We start from the raw sequence: 14,510 nt of genomic DNA on the forward strand, positions 1-14,510 counted from the left end.
AACACCAAGATTATCGTATATTCAGTCTCATTCTATCCTCTCTCACGGAAGAAGCACTGGCTGAGGTTCTTGGGCTTACATCCTCCCATGATATCTGGGTCACCTTAGAAAACTCCTTCGAGTCACAAGTCTAAGACTCGTGAAATATGTCTTAAGGATGATCTATAGAAGCGTGGAACTCGTACTCTAAGGGAGGTTAGAAGCGGCGTCGCCGGGGGATTGAGAGAACGGGAGCGAAGAAGACGAAGGAGGCAAGGCAAAACTCAATCTCAATAATCAATAATCAATGATGACTTTGGTTGCCTTCCACATCCTTTTATAGGCTAACCAACAACTCAAATTAACCCTAAAAACACAATTTTCGCTGACCACGTTCGAACTCGCCTGACCGCGTTCGAACGCACCGGGAGCTCGCTCTTCTGGATTTGCGAACACGATGTAGGCGTTGAACGTGCGATTGAACGCGCCTGTCGGTATTTGCGAACGCGATGCAGGCATTCACAGTGCGTTCGAACGCACCGCGTTCGAACGCACAGTGCACTCTCTTCACCCACGTTCACAAACCGCGTTCGAACTCACTCCACCCGCGTTCCAACGCGACTTACAGAAAACTTATTTTAATGGAAATTACATACTAAAACATAAAACAAAAACACTCCTAAAGTGAATCCATGCTCGAGACGACGTCGGTGAAGTCGAATCGTATCGGATACAAATTGGATGGTGGCAAAAACTATTTGAACACTAAATAGTATTCATTGTGTAGTTGTATATAAGTAGCGGTTTTGTTCTTCCAAATATCATTATCCATCACTAGTAATAGTATAGACAACCATAAGTTAATAACTTAGAATTTTTGTTACGAAAAATCTCTACCGAATCTACCTCTCATCTCTTGGCCTAGTGTTCTTACTCGCGGATCTTCGTGACGAAAATTTATATGTCCCAGATTTTCTCTCGGCAATAATCTGGTGGATGATCTGAAAAAAATAAAAACATAGTTTTCAAGTGAGAGACAAACTTCATCTGGTCTAATCTCGGATATGTTTAAAGTTTGTGATAATTCGGTTTCTTTCTTTCCTAACCAGTCTCCTATTAACTAACTTTTCCTCATTTATTTCTTCGTGGACCTCTTAGATTACTAGTTATCTAATTGAGGTCCTATGTCTAAATATGATGTTGACTTGTTGGAGTTGCCTTTGCTTAGAAGTCTTGGCCAACCGTAGAAAATATTGTGAAACAAATCAGATCTAGATTTGATTGTAGAACAAACGACTTGCTCAAACTCTTGTTTGTACGCATATCGAATCTTCTACTAGTCATAGAAAATGACAAACAATTTATAGTGTTTCTCTCGAGCTTCACGAAAAAAGAGATGAGTACATATAAATTTAATTATGAAATCGGATTGGACGTGTAGATATTTTTCAGCAAAGCAACAGTTATGCCTTGTGCTTATAAATACAGGTGTGTACTCGAGCATGCAAAATTTATCACCACACCCCCTCTTCCATAGAATTTTAATGGCTCTCAAAAAGATCCTCCTTACTTTTGTGATCCTTCTCTTTGCTGTCATCGGAGACATCGTCCCTCCCGTCAGGGCTCTGCGTCCACCCGTTGATAGTCCGGGACACCGACACCCTATAGGGTCATACCCATATCCTGCTAGGGGGGGACCCTACACTCCTTCTCCTGGTCGTCGTCGTCCTCCTCCTTCTCAGACAACCACTGAAGAGAAGAAGAAAATCTCTACGATAGGTCAGTCGTATAAACACATAGATGCACACTCATTTTATTATATTAACTCATTAATTACTCTAAAATTTAATCGGGTAGAGAAATGATGACTTTTAACACAAACACTCACACTTAGAGCTTGGTAAAACTTTATATATTCATGCAAAGATAGGCACAACATGATTTGAACCTATGATTTTTGGCACTGATACTATGTTAATTTACTAACTACTCTAAAACTTTAAGTTATAGAAAGACGGTGACTTTTATATTCTAACATATTTTATAATTTCTTCTCTAAACACTCCCCGAATAGCAAAGTTGATATCCTTGGGAGTTAAAATTTGATTCATTTAACATAAATATATAGTTTAGGAGGCATGCATACAGGAAAGTAAAGAACTTTTGAAATATTTACACCAGAAAGGCCAAATATGATAGTAGGAGCCAATTTAATGATTTTAATTAGATGGGCCTAAGGTTTTCAGATGGCCTAACATTTTAAAGTTAAACAGCAGCTCAGTTTTCATCTTTAAAATGTTCTAACTTTTCTAATCATATCCTCTATGATTTTAATTTTCAGGTAGCACTCCTTAGTGCTAAAGATCAAAAGTCTATTATGCATCTATTGGTCTCCCACCATCGTTCTCTTAGTTGCTAGCTTTACAAAGAATAAATGAGCACATTATGTCAATACTGTGAGCAAATATATTTACCTCCTAATTATAATAATATTTTATAATTAAATTGCTCAGTGTACTTTAGTGTTATTCCTTATGTGCTCGTATGCATATGTATGTGTCCAGCTGAATGTCTATTTTAGATACTAAAATTGGCTTTTATAATTTACTCTTATATTTTTGGTAGGCTTTTGAATTGGGATCAAATATTTTGATTTACCAACATAAAGTATGAAAGAACTTAAACAATTAGGCATCATTTTTCAAACAATTAGCAATTTATAAATGGTCAGCTCAACATTTGTAGGGCCTTGGCAAAAATTCTAAATAGTGCCATTCCTAAAATGAGTTATACTAAATTCTAAACATTCTAATAACCACTAAAATTGGTTTTTTTTTTTATTACTAAAGCATAACCAAGTGATCTATTTATATGAAAATGTATCTATAGAGAATATTGATAGATGTCAGGCCCTTTTAATTTTTCTAATTAATGAAAGTTAGGGGTGGCAATCGGGTTGAAGCGATTTAGATAGTGTCGAGATTTTGATCGGGTCAACTTTATCTTAACATGAATATAGTTCGACTATTAAACGGATTGTATTTAGTAAATACGAATACGATCCGTTTAGTAAACGGGTAACATGACCTATATAACCCGTTTAATAAATGAGTCCTATTAACACAAAACGATAATCTGTTTAACACAACACGATAACACGATACAAATAACACAGTAATTTTTACCCTATAATAATCAATATTTATCGATTTATTCTATATAAGTGGTCTATTACACAGATAAGATGGTATCTTTTTAACTCAAAACTTATACAACACAACAAAAAAAAAAACAATTTTAAGTATTCAACCATAAATCAAATAACACAGATTCATATACCAATTCAACCACCAACAATCAATATTAAATAAATAAATTTAGCTACTAATTTTAGTTCTAAGTTCCAATTGTTAAATCTAATAATGGCATGACAATTACAACATAGTTTCAAGTTCATAATTCAATCACCAACATCTAATCCATTATAAACTATAAATAATTTGAAATAAGCAAACCAGCCTTCTGTTTTATTATCCAACAATTATGACCCTACCAAAAAGAATAAAAGTGAATGTAAATAACTAAGACAGAAAATATAAAAAGAATTAGTGAACATGATCTACAACGAGTTGGTGAACATTAGAATATTCAACTGCTTCACTTATTTTAGATAAATATCAAGTTGCAGTGAAGGTCACATATAAAAGTTTTCATACAAGAAACTAACATATGGAATTCTTGTTGGATTACATTTGAACGCTACAAGTAGAAGCTCATATCTACTGACTAGAGATAGACTAACTTATATAAACATCTCTTTGTTATAAATTATGAAGACAGATGTAACCTGAGATGTCATCAATTAAAGTTATATATGGGTGACGTTTTTGCATGTTGGATCACTTGCTACTTATTTTTAACATATTCCAGTCAAATTAACAAATAGCTTTTCGTCTCCTTAATAGCAGGAAGTTCTCTAAGTTGCAATTATCATTGCATACAAATAGGAATTCTACCTTATCTGTTTATACTCTACTTCCTCACGGGGGAACTTCAAAACGGTACTATTAATATTCTTGAACAAGCTGCACTACCACCTAACTAGACATTCACTAAGCATTCTAGCTTTATTGACAGCTAACAAAAGAAATTTGAGAACTAAGCAAGCTCCTATATGAAAAAGAAGTATCTCGCTGCGTTAAGTTGCTCACTAGTGCCTAGTAATCACACTATAAGAATATAAAGCTTATACTACTCGAACTAGGACTTGCCTTAGACTAATTCTAAAAGTTTATATGACTCGAACTAGAACTTGCCTTAGAGGCTTACATGACTTAATTGAACTTGCTTTAGTGGCTTACATGACTTAATTAGACTTGCCTTAAGGGATTACATAAAAGATAAAGATTACTTAGCTAAATCAGCCTTCCTTATCCTTCTCGGATTGATTCTTCTTTATACCACAGATAGAGTCCGAGTTTGGAGAAACCTTGAATACAAAAGTTGTAGATCAGGATGTTTTCGATCTTCTCCAAGTGGTTTTGTAATATTTAGTTTCTCCGGAATATCCTTTGAATAGATTTCCAAAACTGCGCATAGTTGAATTAGTTAACTAACAAATTCTAATCTAATAAGGCTCTAATTAAAGCAAATAAGCAGATAAGATAACTAGACTCCATCTATTGAGCTAAATCTCCCCTTGATGTGATTCGATCTGACTCAATTAGCATTACACCAAAGCTATAACACCCCTATTATACTCTATATTCATAATCTGCATATACTTATAGTGTGCCTATGCTTGTGCTAGCACAGATCGTTTTCGTGTATGTTCAATATCAATATTATATTATAGGAGAATTAGAAAATTCCTATTTATATGAAGATTATGTGAGACATTACAATGAGCAATATAATTAGTTGATCAATTTTGATGAATATCGATAATATTTAATACAATATTCTCATGTTATTCTTGTGCTAACAAATAAAGTCTTTGATCCTCCTATATATCTTAGAATTCACATTACACTTCTTATTATATTTCTTAACATTTGTCTTATAATCAATATGAAAAGTATTAATGTAATGACAAGATAATTGAACAAAAAAGGAGAAGAATATACATATATAAAACACAGAACATCTACTTATATGATTTTATAAACAAAAATATAAGTATAAACAAAATCTAATCAATAACTATTTGGTGATTCTTACCTTTGTTTAACTCATCATTAATTATATATAAAATAGTCACAATCTAATTATGTAAAAGTATGTAAGCTTAGTGTTATATTTTTTACAAAATAGTATATATATATATATATATATATATATATATATATAAGAACATGAACATAAGATATATGAATTTGATTATTATTAATTAAGATATATGTATCAACCTAATATAAGCTATATATGTATAATTATTATAATTAGTTAATTATCATGCTTATCATACTTTGCTAATAAATATGTTAGTGAGTACATATTTTTTAAAATAATTAACTGTGTAATTAAATAATTAAAAAGGAGAAAAATCTCTATATTATAGTCTTGGGCTTGCGGTTAACGAGAGAGAGGGGAACGAAGGGAGAAGAAAAGGAAGGAGAAGAAGAAGAAGATAAGAAGAAAGAGAAGGGAAGGGAGGGAAACCGGAGTCAACGAGGAGGGGCACAGGCTGGCTGGCGCTAGCTTGCGATCGGCCTCTCGCCGGCTGTTCGGTTCCGACGAGAGAGAGAGAGAGAGAGAGAGAGGAGGGAGGGAGGGAGAGAGAGAGAAGAAGAAGAAGAGAAAATAGAGGAGGGGAAAGGCCTCATTAGCGGCTTCTCTGTAGTAGTAGTGGTGGCAATAGTTAGAGGACGGGAGCAAGAATCAGGAGAGAAATTTGAGAGAAAGAAGAGAACGAGAAGAGAGGAGAAGAAGAAGAAGAAGAAGAAGAAGAAGAAGAAGACCTCCCTGCACCCTCTTCCTCGTCATTGGAAAAGGAGAATGTTTCTTTCCATTCCTCATGAGAAATGGTGGGCGGCTACAGAGACGGCCGAGATGTGCGTTCGTACTAAGTAATTTAGTACAAACTATAGAATGGATTGTCGGTCATGAACATCGTAAGGTGCTGCTCTTCGCGAATCCCAGCATAGAAGAAGAAGAAAAGAGAAATAGAGACGAAGAATAGTCGAAGTGGGAGGCACGAGTGCGTTGCGCCCTCAGCGCGCGATGTTGCATGGTACATCGTCTGCCACAGTTCAGCCGACCATGCCACGTCATGCCATGCATTACCCTTTCTTCCTATCTTCTTTTTTATTATTAATTTTAATTTTATTTCATTTCATATATTATTATTATTATTATTATTTCATTACTATCATTATTTATTTATTTATTTATTTATTATTTAATATTTAGGGCTGGGTTATTACAATTGCTCACTTTGTTCTAACGCGATATTGTCTATCTATCACTTTGTTCATCTAGAATTGCTCATTGTCCTTTGCTCATCTGTACTTTTCGTCCATCACTTTGTTTATGTAGAATTGTTCATCCCGTTAGTCCGCTCGAATTCCAATGGCCAATATTGATTTTTCTCAATTTAGACTTTAGAGACACATTGTCAATTACAGAAAACTTACAATCTACCCCTTGACAATTTTGTGACAAAATAAGCGTCGCCATAAAAAATCTAATATAGAAAACATTCCAAGCCCAATTCTGCAATAAAAAATATCAATCCAAATTCTATGAAATTTATATCGCCATAAGTTTGAATTTTTAAAATTACAAATCGTTCACATATCAAAAAATTTAACAGTTCAGGTCACATATTATTTTCCAAGTGTTTTGATACTTAGAAGTACTTCACAATAATCTAGGAGATGAATGTTTACTGAAAATACTCAATAATATACAAATAACTTTAAATAGAAAGCAAGGCAAACATGACAAAGATGGCAAGAATTTTATGTGGAAAACCTCATAAAACCTATGTATCATTTTTCTATGATCAAATCAACCACTAACAAATATTGCAAATACAAAAATTACTTACAGAGCACCTATTGAACCCTAGCCTACAACTATATTTGAAGTTCTCTTGCTCTCTAGATAAGTTGCTTCAAATGGTCGATAAACTAATCTCAATGACCCTCAACATCGGATGTCTGTATTAGTAACCCTCGAGACAACAACTCACTCCAAGAAATAACGCAATAAAAATGATTCGAAATCTCTAATGAATCCTATCTTTCTAAAATCTTCGGATCGCCAAGAATGCTTATTTAACAATTGGGTTATTTGCAACAAAAAACCACTTAGTTTTCGTTTTGATGAGTGAGGGTTGTTTCATGTTTCTCTTGCATATGAGGTTTTTTCCTTTCTTTCTTCCAAGTTTGCCCTTACTGCCATTTAGTACTCATTAAATGCTCTTGGGATAATGTAAGAGAGAAATGATTCATACCTATTTTTCTTCTTCTTATCTTTATTCTTGCTTCTTCTTCTTCTTCGTCTTCTTCTTTTTTTTATTATTTATTTCTCTTCTTTTGCTACTGTTTTATTTTTTTCTATCTCTTAATCTTATTTTTTAATACAAGTCTCTCTAATCGCTCTTTAATTAATAAAGTAAGAGACTAATTAAAAATAGTTTAAATAAATAAAAACTTCTTAATCAATATCTCAAAAATAGAACTTAATCTATATTACAACTAAATTATAATATATATTAAAAAAATTGTGAATTACTGTCAGAATTATTCTTTGTTCTGCTATAGATATATTTCGAATTTCAAGAAACTTCGAATACAAAAAGCCTCAAGTAACGGTGGAGGAGCTGGTGGCGATGTTAGAGGAGAGGAAGAGGGCTATATAAAGATGTATTTTTATCGTCATAATTTTTTCTTTCTTAGTTGTTCATAACTTACACATGCTTACGAGAGATATTTTCATCATATTGCTATCACATGGTATGCAAAATATATAATAGAACCCTAATAGAAGGGGCTAAGTGAGTTATTTCTAAAAGTTCAAAGGGTTAGTGTGTTCGGGGGTCGGTGTAGAAATGGGTGATAGTTCGGGGGTGAAAAAGAAATTATTTTTAAATATAATAACAACTTTCGTTGTTCTTTTTATAGACTACATAATTTACATACTTCATCATTTTAATTAATAAAGAAAGAGAAGAAGAAAAAAAGAAGAAGAAGAAGCAATAACAACAAAAAGTTAGTAGTAGAAGAAAATATATTAACAACTTCCACAAATATAATGATAACTTTTATTGTTTTTAACAATTTTTATTATTTTTTTAATACATTGTAGAATTTACACGGTTACAATTTTCATAGAAACAAACAATAATCTATAGAATCATACTTTTAGTTATTGAACTAATTATAATTATCTCACCACTATCTGTAATTAATCTCTTACTTTATTAATTAAAGAGTGATTAGATAGAATTATATAGAAAAAAAAAAGAACAATTAAGAGATAGAAGAAGAAAAAGAACAAACATAAGCAATAACGAAAAGAAAGATGAAAAAGAAGAAGGAGAAGAGGAAGAAGAAAAAAAAAAGGAAAAAGAAAACATATTAACAACTTCCGTAGATATAATAATAATTTTTATTATTTTTTCTGTACACTTTTTATACATTATAAAATTTACATATTTTACCATTATAATTTGCGTAAAACAAACAATAATCATACAAAGTTATATTTTTTTAGTTACTTAATTAATTATGATTATCTCATCACTATCTCCGATCAATCTCTAATTTATTAATTAAACAGTAATTATAGAGATTTGTATAGAAAGAAAGACTAAGAGATAAAAAGAAGGAAAAGAATGATAGATAGCATTGCAGAATTTATTATATGAAGTAGAAGATGGAAAAAGATGAAGAAGAGTACATGGCTATTTTTCTCTCTTATAGTGTCCCATAAATACTTAATGAGGCACTAAATAACATAATAGAAACCAAAAATAGACCTGACTAACCAAATTTAAAAACCAGGTGGGCTTTTCATGCAAAAACCCAACTCAATTCAACTCATTATAAAATTTGTGATACATAGAAATTCAAATATTTTATGGTCAAGCTCTTACAAAGTATTTTTAAATACGTTCAAATAGATTTTCTGTACACAAATTGCCGATACGAGAATATAACAAGTTATATAGATCACAATTATTAGTCTAATATTAGAGTAAAATAGCTGAAAAGAATTTCGAATAATATATATAAAATAATTAGTACTAAAGATAATAATACTAATCTAAGAATTATCCAATCAAAGATCGCATTTATAACAATTATAGTTGTTATAAGGACTTGTACTAACTACAAAGATATAATACTATTAATGAATTCAGTTTAATTTGGGAAAACAGTAACGTGGAAGAAGAAGAAGAAGAAGAAGAAGAAGAAGAAGAAGAAGAAGAAGAAGAAGAAGAAAAGGAAAAGTGCTCCTCGATCCGATAGAAAATGGTTAAAAGATAGGAGGTGCGGGGTTTGCACCTATCGGAAAAAAAATTTAGAGGGATGACTTTAACATGTAGACTATTGGATCTTAGTGTTGGTGTCCACCTCTCATTCTGTTGGTTTTCCAAAGGTTTAAAGAAAAATTTAGAGAGATGACTCTGACTCTTCTCTATACATCAAGTCATGTGGAAATTGGTCCTTCTCTTAAGTGTACGTAGACACGAGAGAAGTTCTCTTGACAAAACAAGAGAATTCCAAGGCATGCTTTAAAGGGTACCTTGGAAGTTCACACTCCAATATCAAAACGACGTATTGAAGGCGTTATTGATAGTTTTTCCTTTGAAATGACCCTAAGTGAGTGGTAAGTCTATATAAACCCCAGAACTCTTTGAGTTTTTACAACAACAAAATTAACTGTCTTTGGCCTTTCAGTTAGATTTAGCTATGAATCCCTTGTTGTCTATCCTAACGTTCCTCTCGTCGGTTTTACTGCTACTCCCAATTCTCCCAAGTGTTGCAAAATTGGCATCACTTGATTCGCAAGGGAGAGCCCTCCTCCAATGGAGAACAAGCCTTAAGAGTCATGAAGCCATAGCCTCATGGAATCTTAAGACTAGTCCATGCAATTGGACTGGCATCACATGCAGTAGTGCCACGCATTTAGGGTTGAGCATGATCACCACGATATCTCTACCGGGGATGGGTCTTGTAGGGATGTTGGATGTCCTCGATTTCTCGACGTTGGCAACCTTAACAAGTCTCAACCTCACCGTCAACCAATTGGATGGATCCATTCCAACTTCCGTTCTTTGCTCTTTCTAAGCTCACCTCTCTTGATCTCTCTATGAATCAGATAAGTGGCTCCATACCTCCTTCTCTCAATAACTTGACGAATCTTAGAATCTTAGACTTGTCTCAAAATAATCTTTCAGGTCCCATCCCAAAAGAATTAGGAGACCTACGAGTCTATTAAGCTTGCATTTGTCTTTGAACATCTTGAGTGGCTCTATTCCGTATGAAATAGGACATCTCTCTAACTTGAATGAATTATTTCTCCCTAATAACAGCCTAATAGGTCCAATACCTTCAAGTCTGGGAACTTGACGAATCTCGCTCTTTTAAACCTTTGGAGTAATCAACTCTCTGGTTCTATTCCTCATGAAATAGGAAAGTTAACGATTATGGTTGTTTTAGATGTCGGCAACAATAGCCTTACGGGTCTAATACCTTCAAGTTTGGGGAACTTGACCAAGCTCACTACCTTAAACCTTTGGGGTAATAAGCTCTCTAATTTCATTCCACATGAAATAGGTAATTTAGTGAACTTGAAGGACTTGGAACTCCAAGATAACCAGGCGACGGTCTCATCCCAAAAAATTTAGGGAACTTGACCATGCTTGAAACCATGTACCTATATAGTAACAAGCTCAATGGTGTGATCCCTCATCAAATAGGAAATCTCGCAAATATGGTTGATTTAGAATTTCCCAATAATAGCCTAACAGGTCCAATACCTTCAAGTTTGGGGAACTTGACCAAGCTCAATTATTTATACCTTTGGGGTAATCAGCTCTCTGGTTCCATTCCTAATGAAATAGGGAATCTAGTGAACTTGAAGGACTTAGAGTTCTCTCTTAACCAATTAACCGGTTCTATTCCGAGAAGTTTAGGAAACTTGACCATGCTTGAGGCCATGTACCTCGATGATAACAATTTCACTAGTATCATCCCTCATGAAATAGGGAAGCCGGCAAATCTGGTTTATTTAAATGTCTTCAACGGTAGCATTACGGGCCCAATTCCCTCAAGTCTTGGGAACTTGGGAAAGCTCAATATTTTAAACCTTTGTTGTAATCAGCTATCTGGGTCCATTGCTCCATCATTTGGTAATTTGAGCAACATCCAATACCTTGGACTAGCCAATAATCATTTAAGTACTAGTTCTTTACCTCAAGAACTAGCAAATATCCTAAGCTTACAAAGAATGCGACTTGATGGAAATCAACTTAAGGGAGATATCTCTAACTTTGGAGTGTATCCCAATTTGATATTTGCGGATTTGAGCTTCAACAAGTTCTCGGTATGCTCTCGCACCATTGGGGAGAATGCTACAATTTGGCGAGCTTAACAATCTCCAACAATGAGCTCAACGGACACATACCTTCGAGCATTGGACAACTATCTAAAATCCAGGTGCTTGATCTTTCATCCAATAACCTGGAAGGGGAGATTCCAATAGAATTAGGCAAGTTGTCTCAATTGTACTACTTGGATCTGAGTAATAACTTACTCTTTGGTGAGATACCTCAAGAGCTTGGAAACCTACTCAAAATACAGAATTTAGATCTATCAGCTAACAACCTTAGTGGATCGATTCAAGGCAATTTTGGGGGTTGTCATGAACTTCTATTTTTAAAGTTGAGCAACAACCGTTTAAATGGAAGCATCCCCATTCAAATTGGAGGTCTAGTAAACCTACAAGAATTACTAGATCTTAGTCATAATTCATTTTACGGAAGCATACCATCCCAACTAAGTGAACTAGTTATGCTACAAGTTTTGAATCTCTCACACAATGCATTGAGTGGATCTATCCCCACATCCTTTCAAGATATGGCTAGCTTAACAAATATAGACTTATCCTATAATGAACTGGAGGGGCCTCTTCACTGCTAGCCAAGTTTTCAAGAAAGCGCCGATGGAGTGGTTTACCCATAATAAAGATCTATCTTTGTGAGGCGTCAGGCTTGGCTCTATGTAGTTCAAGCCCTTCAAGTAGAAGTTCTAGAAGTAAACAAAGTCAGGTTATTACGTTGGTTGTTCTACCTATTCTTGGATCCTTGGTTCTCTTCGCGGGGTTTGCCGTATTCTTATGGAAAAGGAAGAAAAGCTCTAAACACAATACAAGTGAGATTGATAAAAGTGGGTTCTTGTTAGGAAACGTTGATGGAAAAGATTTATATAAGGATATCATTGAAATAACGAGAGAATTTTGATGAAAAGTTTTGCATTGGCAAAGGTGCATATGGAAGTGTTTACAAAATTACCTTACCCGGAGGAGTAAGAATAGGAGAATTTCAACTACCAAAAGAAAAAATAATTCTTTGTGAAGAAAATTCATCAAACGGAAGAAGAAAGATTGATAGACAACCAGCTTTTTATTATGAGATACAAACACTATCTGAAATACGACATCGGAATATCATGAAGCTTTATGGCTCTTGTTCAGCGATCAACATAGGCTTATTGTTTGTGAGTACTTGGAGAGAGGAAATTTAGCGGTCATTCTTACACATGATGCATATGCCATTGAGTTAGATTGGATCAAAAGGTTGAATGTTATTGGAGATGTTGCTCATGCTTTATCTTACCTGCATCACGATTGTTCTCCTCCCATAGTTCATCGAGATATCACAAGCAACAATGTTTTACTTGATTCAAAATTTAGAGCTTGTGTGTCAGACTTTGGAATAGCTAGAATTTTGAAGCGACTCATCCAATTGGACAATGGTGGTAGGAACAAGGGGCTACATCGCACCAGGTAAATGCCTTTATTTATTCGAATTCAGAAAGTTTGTGTTGATACTTCGTAAAGTGTATTTTCATACATGTGTCATATACTTGCTTTCGATAGTACGAAGATACACCTAATATGTTATTTATTTGACCCCTATCTTAGCTAAAAAATATTAAGATATAATTGCATGCCATAATAACGTTGGGCATAACTATTTATCTATCATATTTCGTAACTTTTTAGTATTTTCTTATGAGTTTTAATATAATTAAGCTTAGTTAGCTGAAACTTCTTCTTCGATATTTTGCGAGCTTGCCTATATAATGACGGTGGCCAGAAATGCGACGTATATAGTTTTGGAGTGGTGGCACTTGAAGTGCTCATGGGAGCTCATCCGGGAGATTTGATTACATCCTTATCATCTAGTACTATCGAACTCACACTACTGAATGATATCTTGGATCCACGTCTATCACTCCCTACAATTGAAGTTGCAAGTCAAATTTTAACAGTAGTCAAGATAACCCTTCAATGTTTAGAAGCTAATCCGCTATGTCGACCAACAATGCAACATGTATCTCAACGACTATCTGCTCTCTGGATGCCTCCTATCCTCAATTGATATTAATTACTATGATCTTGTCATATTGTATCCTAATGTACCGCATGGAAAACATACTTGTACATCAATTTAGAGATGCAATTATTTCTCTCTATAGCTGTGCTTATATATTTTAAGTTTATTCTTCTAACCAGTATAAAAATAAAAGAAAGATCTTGTTGATAATGCAAAGTGTGGAAACTCGATTTGGGAATCATAATCGGTTATCAATTCAATAAGCTTTTGCATCTAATGACTATCTAATCATAATTGGTTTCTCTTGGAGGATGACCCGATTGACTCTTTTTAGACCAAAATACACTTAATTTATTTTTTGGTGGGAGTGAGAAAGACTTGTTTTGCGTTTATTATTGAACTAGCTGAAGTAAATGAGGAGCAAACTCATTTTCCTTGACTTCTCTTGCTAGGTGGAAAGTGAACACCAAATACGAGTTCCCTCTTTGCGTGCTTTAAATTTAGTATAAGAAATAAAAGCAAAACAATAATACAAGTGATGCTTAAATACATGTCATAATCTTAGAACTGAAGTACATGTTATCATATGAATTCATGGTCTTGAGAAATATGGAGCTTCACTATCATTTAAGCATCGCCCTTGTATGGACTAAAATAGACATAAAATTGAGGTAATGAATTAAAGTTCAAACGATGGTCATAAAGTTCAGTGTTAGATTTTTAGTATTAGCAAATATATACAAAATAATCTAAGTATTTTTATCTATATAAATGAGCATATGCATAAGTGTTGTTAAGATTTGGTTTGAAATTTTTTAAATTTTAAAACAAATAAGTCATGCCACTTGAAGGGCATTCGAATGCACCCTAACAGTCATTAAAAGATACAAAGGTTTATTTTTTATTGTTCGAACACACCCTGGTAGGTGTTCGAAGCAGTTCGAAGATGAGATGAGCA

General features: G+C 33.9%; 1 long non-coding RNA gene and 1 pseudogene across 1 annotated transcript; both read left to right on the forward strand.

Moving 5' to 3' along the window:
• Window positions 1-1,474: 1,474 nt before the first annotated feature.
• Window positions 1,475-2,592, forward strand: LOC140798003 (uncharacterized). The gene is made up of 2 exons (XR_012110759.1): window positions 1,475-1,758; window positions 2,321-2,592. It is a non-coding gene; the product is annotated as an uncharacterized lncRNA (long non-coding RNA).
• A 7,650-nt stretch (window positions 2,593-10,242) lies between these two features.
• On the forward strand, window positions 10,243-12,176 carry LOC140797703 (uncharacterized; annotated as a pseudogene).
• The last annotated feature ends 2,334 nt before the right edge of the window (window positions 12,177-14,510 follow it).

The sequence above is a fragment of the Typha latifolia genome, chromosome 11 (genome assembly GCF_019914945.1).
Source record: "Typha latifolia isolate L0001 chromosome 11, TyphaL0001v2, whole genome shotgun sequence".
Classification (NCBI taxonomy): Eukaryota; Viridiplantae; Streptophyta; class Magnoliopsida; order Poales; family Typhaceae; genus Typha; species Typha latifolia.